Here is an 8,399-nt window from a genome sequence, read left to right on the forward strand (position 1 = left end):
TGATATACAAAAACTCGCATTTCATGCATGGGAATGGATGGAGACTGTCGTGTAGGAGGTGAATTAATTGACACCAATAAGAGGTGGATTATCGTGAATCCTTTGCCCTTTGATCTTGCATTATAGTGAATTGATTCACCATAACGGGAGACTAAGGGCCAGTCAAAGCAAAACAATCCTCCTCGCATTATAGTGAATCGATTTACTACAACGGGAGGAGGATTATCGCGCGAATCTTTTAAGGTGAATCGAATCACCATGGCAAGGGCAAACAGTCGAAGAAAAAACAATGGCAGAGGGCAAACAGTCAACGAAAAAACAAAACAATCAAGGAATATACAAGAAACTTACAAAACAATCAAGTAATATACAAAAACTTACATTTCATGCGTGGGAATGGATGGAGACTGTCGTGTAGGAGGTGGAATATTGGTTCAGTACTGTGGGGATAGTCGGAAGTCACCTGGAGGCAAGCAGGAGGACGGACAAGGCGAAATCGATAAGAGGACGAAAAGGTGGCATGATTAACGGCTTTGATTAGTCTTTAGAGCGAACACACGTGCTGGGGTGGGCTACCAGGGCGACTAGGCGGCGCTGACGTGACGCATAGCATTAAAAAGGGTTTTTAATTGCCTCTCTTGCTTTGATTAGTCTTTAAAACGTGTACACGTGTTAGGTACATGGCGGACTGCCACGTGGCATTCATGGAATGGCGGGTGAAAATGCGGCGCTGACGTGTCGCATAACATTAAAAACGGTTTTTAATTGCCTCTCTAGGATACCCATCTCATTTATTGCCTCTCTTGGAGTTCGTATTCTCATTTATCTCCCCACCAACGGCCTTCATCTCCATCAATGACTATCTCCTCCAACCCTCCTTCATCAATCATCCTCCTTCATCCTCCTGTATCAAACGACAAAGACAAACCTTCAACCTCCTTCATCTCTATCAAAGATAACGACAACCTCCTTCATCTCCATCTCCTGCGACGTTTGTATACAATTCGTTTTCCTGGTATTTTTATCTCTTTTGTGCGCTTTGTCTTTTCATCGCATTAAGGTGAATTGAAAACCTATGACTCCGCATTATGGTGAATTGACTGCGAGGAAGACTATTTTAATTCGTTTGGCACCTCCTCTCTCAGTATGGGTACTTGAGAAGTATCTTTATTTGTAATTCACCATAACGTGAGAGGCGGCGCCAAAGGACGAAAAGTCCTCATGTTGCGGTGAATCAATTCACCATAACGCGAGCGAAGGTCCCATAGGAAGCACAATATTCCTCCTCGTATTATGGTGAATCGATTCACCATAACGCGAGAAGAGGTCCTTGACAAAGTTGCAATTTTATTTGCGTTAGGGAAAATAGATTCACTACAACGCGAGGAGGGATACCTGGATTCCTCTCGCATCTCCTCTCGCGTTATGTTGAATCCATTCACCACACAGAGATTTGGTGTTTAAGACCGACTGTCTCTTGATTCATTGCTTGAACTAATATTTTCCATGTCTTATCTACACCCTTGAATTTAGCCATGGCGCAAGTTCAAGTCGAGTTTGATGTGGATGAAGAGATTAAAGAAACACTTGCAACTCTGTTGTATGACTTCCTCTACAAATGTGGACATCATGATTTGCACCCTTCGATTTCGTTGATGTTCAATTGCGATTTTTCTCTAGGATACATTTTCTAGCCATCCCGGATACCTTGAAGAGGCAAAGCAAGAGTTTGATGAGCTCACAAATGAAGATACAGTGATGATTGATGGGAAAAACCACATTCATTTTAATCTCAAGGTGTCGTCGGAGAAGAAGCAGAGGTTAAACAGGGATTGGCACAAGGTACCATGTGATAAGAAGAGAGCTTTGCCATGCCCTTTTCACAAAAGCAAATGCCGCTTGATGGAATACTCTTATGCCTTCTTATGCTTCTTGCACATGAACGTGCAATTAACAGATGAAGAATGTACAGAGCCGCATGCGACAAATGAAAGTGAAGACATGGTTTCTCGTCAGGCTAGTCCCACCGTTTTGAGGATGTTGCTAAAGAGGAGGACACTCCTCATGTGATTGAGGAGTTCAATGTTGAGGAAGAGAGGAAGCTCAGTTCAGCGGTTGATATTGAGGCAGTGAGAGAACAAAACACTGATGTAGGTCAGCTTGTGATTGAATCAGATGACTTCTCCCCCATTCCAACGCCATTACTCCCCTCCTACCAAGTAGGAGATTCAGAGTATATATTGCTGATAGACATACAACATGTATTTGACTTAAGGGAGGACCATTGCATAGCTTTCATAGCCCAAAATCTGGAGGTCGATGATAATTTTGTAGATGATGATGGGATAGATAAGTACTTACTAGTGGATAGCCATGTGAAAGACACCGAGTTCCTATCTGCCTGCAGCAACACTAAAGATGATCTATGCTGATGCCCTTAAATATGAAGGAAAAGATGCCACAGAGGAAGAGCTACAAGAAGCAAGGGAAAGACTGAATATTACCAACATGGGTTGAAGCAGATGAGAACCAAGAGGTTATTTTCTTTTGTTGTGTTTTCGTACTTTTGTTGCGGATTTGGCTTTATTAACTTTGTCCTGAAATGTTTGGTGATGTTGTTTCTGGGCTAATGCTCCTTTATTTTTTCAGTTGGAAATATATGAAGACACATTCCTCAAACGTGCTTCAGGCAAGCGTATGGCGGGATTGGGCCACGATTTGACACTAGGAACATATATACATCGCCTAAAATTCTCTCAAATTGTGATATTTCACGCTAGCTTCTCCAAGGACAATGCAAGTTTTCCTCTGATGGCAATAAAGACCCTATCCAGGTTTTTAGGTGGCTATCACTTAAGGCTGAATGCAAACAAGGCAATACTTCTGGAGCGGCAAGCAGTTGTTCGAATTTTTGGGGAGGGACCAGGAGTATATTCGTTGAGATGTAAATATTATTTAACATATGCTGCTTACGGCTTGGCATGTGGAATCACAGATCCTAATCTGTTGAGTGATTACAGGAAGAAGCATCTTCTTTTAGAACAGCAAGGCCAATGGTCCCTGTTGTGCCATTGATAGAGGATGAAGAAGATGTTGTAGAAACTTCATCAAAAAGGGCTCGGCTGGGGGAAGTCTTTGCTTCCAGATTAACAGATTTAGATTGTTCCACTTGCTAAGAAGTTTCTTCATATTTCTCAATACTCTTCTTGCTTACCATTAAAAACTATGAAATGTATATATATTGAAAACATTTATATGGGACATAGATGAAAGCTCTTGTTCTTTTAAAATCTTTTAAAGTTAAATTATTGTTTTATAATATGTATTTCAATGATCAATTTTCTTCCACACTCTGCCCGGCCTTTGTCGTTGTCTTAGTAGCCACTCAGCATGATTCTACCTTCCCTGTGAGGAGACATATATTGATCATCTCCGTTCAGCCTGCATCTCTCTTATTGCACATGACACAGCTAATTTAGACTGTTTGATCTTTACACGAGCCCTCACTTGAATCCGCCTATACCACCACTGACATAGTTGCTTCATGGGATTACTTTTCTTCATGTGTCATGTGCATCTCTCTTATTGCACATGACACAGCTAATTTAGACTGTTTGATCTTTACATGAGCCCTCACTTGAATCCGCCTATACCACCACTGACATAGTTGCTTCATGGGATTACTTTTCTTCACTCCTCCTCCATGTTGAGTGGCCCTTTGATAGGCACAACGTGCTTGCCAATGAGATCTTTTCATGCCTTGGGTAGACCAAATCCCAAGGCTTCCAAACTCTTCCGCAAAAAAGGTTCCATGTGCATGCAAAATGTGCTACAAATGCTCAACAACAACAAGACATTTAGTATCGTACAATATATTTTGAACAACAATAAAAACTCAAAGCTGTAGGTATTCAAGTAATAACCATGTATTGTGTCAAGTTTGTCGCATCCCATGCCTTTTCATAGCTAGTGTAGAACTGTGTCACAACTGCCTCAAATTTCTCAACATCCCCATCTTCAAACCTTGCTTTTTGCAACAAAGGTGCTAGGCGATCAAGTGCCAACCACGCTTTGGCCTTTGCCACCTTTGCTTGTCCTGAAGAGCCTCGATCAGGTACAGCTGCATGAAGCTTTCTCCACACCTAAAAATCTGTACCCAGATGACCTCTCTGGGTATGATTAGATAAGAACTTTCTGGCTTTTGCTACTAGGAACATTTCCTGTCTTCCCTGATCTTCTCAAGTCCTTCTCAATCTTCACTTGACCACAATGTAAACCTGCATCTGAAAGCACTTGCTCTATTTTTTTAATAGTTCTTTCACTCTCTAATGTTGGTTTCATATTCCATGAAAATTCGATGTACATGTAGACTAGTTTCTCAATTATTCTAACCAGCGCATGCAAAACACAAATATGAACTCTGATCAAAGGGATAGCAAGAATTGGATCCCAATTAGGATCCACTCCTGGAGCATCACGATTTGGGGCTTCACGCCTATTACTGATTGCATTTAGGCATTTCCATTCTCTCTCTTTTCCTCCTTTGGAGACACCTCGTTCGGTCATGCAATATAGGCAAGGATACTTAGCCATTGCTCCTTGGGAAATACCAAACATGCATTTCAAGGTTTTAAGATCTGCAGCTAGGTGCCATTCAACCTCATATTCACCATATCCTTCTACATAAAGCTTTTTGCTATTTGACTACTACTGGATAGTGGAAGGAAGCTCAGTCTGGTTAAAGTACCACTTTAGAATTTCATGGGTCTTTGTTGGAACCTGTTAACAAGAGGCCAGTTAAATTGTCTACAACATCTAATGGATAGCAACATAATATACTTTTTTTAAAAATGGATAGCACGTCACCTCAAATGCAACCAGCTCACCAAATCTCATTTTCGGATTGTACACTAAAGTGCCTCTCATCAGCATTACTGATACTTGCATCCAAAGCTCTATTCATTAAAGTCAAGCTAACCCTTTCCAGCTTCTGTCCTTTGATCACCTCACTCTCATCAAGCTTTAAAACAAATTTCAGCCTTCCATTGCACTCATGTACACTGATGTCATAAAATTTCACCATAGCCATTTGTAATTTTCGAACATCCATAATGAAATTGTTGAACTCTGTAAGCTCTATGATTTTCTGTTCCCCGCTCTTTTTAGTCACTGTCAATGTACTAGACACGTGACAAGGCTCTCCAACAAGTTCGACCATTCCCAAGTTGAGAATATTTCGAGCTTTGTTCACGTGAAATGTTTTTTTTCCAAGCTTAGAATTGAAACCTTCTTTAACTTTATTAAACAACATCCTGTAAGACTTTGTGCTTATGCAAGCCATGGCACATATACCTTGTGCATCTACAGGAGTGAATGCTTCACTCACCTTCTACAAGGATTGCTTTGCTATGTCTGATCGAAGTCTTGCAAACTCAGCATGATGTATTGCTAAGTCCACGATGTCTTTTGTCAGAACTTTGCCAAATATATCAGAACCTTGCTCTTTTGGACCCACAACATCTGTGACCATCCTGAAGCAACAACGATAGCTATTTCAGTCCATCATTCATCTAACTATACCACCCCCACACCCAATCCCCTATCTCCAAAAAAGGAACTAAAGATGAAAATGAAAAGTGAGTGCTCAAAGAAATTATAGATCCCAATACCTACAAGCTTTTACACGACCCTTCCATTGGCCACCTCTAACATTGAGTTCTTCCAATGGTTTGAACTGTCTCTTGCGTAATCGAGCACCCAATGGCGTGTCTTTCAAATGTTATAATTTTTTGTTGAACTTTTCAAGTTGTTTTCTCTCACTCTCCAAAGTAAAATTATTGATTTCTTGAACTGCCAAAATTTCTTTCTTCTCTTTAATAGTATCTTGCATCTTACGAATAGTCTGCTGCAAATGATCAATCTCTTTTTGTAACCCAGAACAAACTTTTGCTTTGTCCTCATATGAAGCTTGCAAAGCTGTTGTGATCGATGCCAAGTAAAAATTCGCACCTTCAAGCATTTTTATTCTGACATCTCTATCACTCAAATGTCTTTCAAAAATACCTTGACATTGGCCAAACAATCTTTTGCAATATCCAAGCAATCTATTTCCACCCTCACACAAAAACTTGACGAAACTTGTCAACCCAAAGAATGATGGACATTGAGAGGAGGTTGGATCTGGTGGGTAAATACTACCATCCAACCATAGGTCCATATTTTTCTTTCCTTCATTTCGAAGCTCAATAATGTGGGCTTCGCATGCTGGCCTAGACGAATTTCTCTTACAGCAGGGAGCATAATCGGCTTCTACTTGGAAGTGGATATCCACCTTTTTCTTCTTTTGTTTCACAGGTTCCATTGCATTGTTCTGTGCTTTAACAACACCAAAAAGCATCATGAACTCACACTTTAACCAAAAGAAACCAAAGATATTACACTTATCTCCCGTGAAGAAGATTGCTTCATTAAAACCAAAAGACAACATCACTAAATAATACCTCCTTGTCCATCAAACAAACTTGTTGGTATCTTGGATGCACCAAAATGTACACAATACTTGTAAGCACAACCCTCACTTGAAAAAGGTAAGAAATGGGATTGTTATTCATGCACAAGCAGGTATGGTGCATGAAGAACAAATACTTTTCCATCCTTTTTCAAAACTTGCCGCCTTGAGAAGAAGAGAAAATAAAAAACTTCCCGCTCAAAACAATTCGGATTTGGAGTGGTTGTGGTTGTGGAGTCGGGAAGACAATGAGGGAGACAATGATGATGGGTTGCAGGGACGAAGTTTGGTTCAAGTTTGGTAAGCAAAGTTGGCTTGGTTCCATTCAAAAGTGTAATGAAGAAAGAGAGTGGTGACTTTTTTCAATAAAATAAGGCACCATAGTGGGAATAAAAAACTATACTTAAGAGGCATTGTTTTGAATTAAAAAACACCCTACATGTCAGTTAATGGAATAAAGAACTCAAAAATGATGCACCTACCCTCCAATATTATATGTGGGTTTATTGGCTTGCTTTGTCTACATCACCATCCCAAGGGATCTCTTACAAGGCCCCTTTTTGAGTCCAAATTTTCCCTAATGGCAGTAGGTCTCTCTCTCTCTCTCTCTCTCTCTCTCTCTCTCAGTCTCTCCCTCCCAAGCCCTTCTCTCTTTGTGCAGTAGGTCTCTCTTTCAAGCTTCTCCTTTTGGTATCCAAGCTATCTACCATCTTCCATTGTGTCTACTATGGCACTCACAGAAATAACAAACACCTCAAATTCATCACGAGTGAGGAACATAGACTTACATATTCACATCTTAAATGAATATGCACCTATCAGAAAAGAACATCTAAATGCACAGGAGAAGCAAGAAAGAAGACAGCAGGGTCATTGTAATGTGGATCTTTGGGTTGATGTATTTATATCCTAATGAACCTTCTTCAAATTTCTCTCCACCTTTCATAGACCTATCCTCATTCATTCATTTTGTTGGAGAGGGTGAGAATGGGCTCCTTGGATATTGCAAACAATGAAGTATATGTGATGCATGGAAGCTTCAATTTCTAAACTCACAAATTCATAGCTTGCAAGTCACTTTGAGTAGTGTGTAACAAGCTCTTGAAATTACACAGAATAATATTTTACATCTACAGAGAGAGGGCAAAGAGAAAGAGGAACACATCCTCAAGTTACAAGATACAATCTCGCATATGAAGAGCACACCCATGGGAGCCAGAGAGTGAAAGAGGACAATGAACAACATTCAGACACTTGCAATCGGTGGTGGTGCTCTCAAGCGAAGAATTCATGCAGCAAGGTTTGTTTGATTTCTGGTTTTATAAGTTATTCTTATTAGAGTATATCTATTGTTTGATTTTTTTCATTAACTATTAATTCATTATATAATATTGTTGCTATAAGTAATCTTTGTTAGTTCATTACAGGACCTTTCTTAAAGATGCATGTGGTGATAATGGTCCTCAAGATATTGGAGATATGTTACGTAGCTGCGTGAGAAAACATGACATTCTTTCCATAGTTCGAGATCCACGCTACAAGAAGGTACGACAGATACTTGCAAATGAGATAATGAAAGATATAACTAACATTTTAGGCATTGAGGAAGTTCAGAATGCATGTGATGAAGTGGGCATAAGCATAAAAGGATACCAGGCTCTCCATCAATTACTACAAGATACACTTCGCAAACAAGGCATCACATGAAATATTTTTCTTGCCCCAAGAAGATTAAGATTAGCAAAAAGGACATGCAATGAAGATATGGGGGCCTGGACTGGCCGGAGCAATGGGGGCAAGGGGGGGGGATGTGCAGGATGTGGTAGGTCTGCGCTAGCGCACACCATCCCCCGGCTCTGCCGGGGGCCTAGACTGGCCGGAGCAACGGGGG

Source organism: Cibotium barometz, chromosome 57 (genome assembly GCF_041138505.1).
Source record: "Cibotium barometz isolate CiBa-2024 chromosome 57, ASM4113850v1, whole genome shotgun sequence".
NCBI classification, from domain to species: Eukaryota; Viridiplantae; Streptophyta; class Polypodiopsida; order Cyatheales; family Cibotiaceae; genus Cibotium; species Cibotium barometz.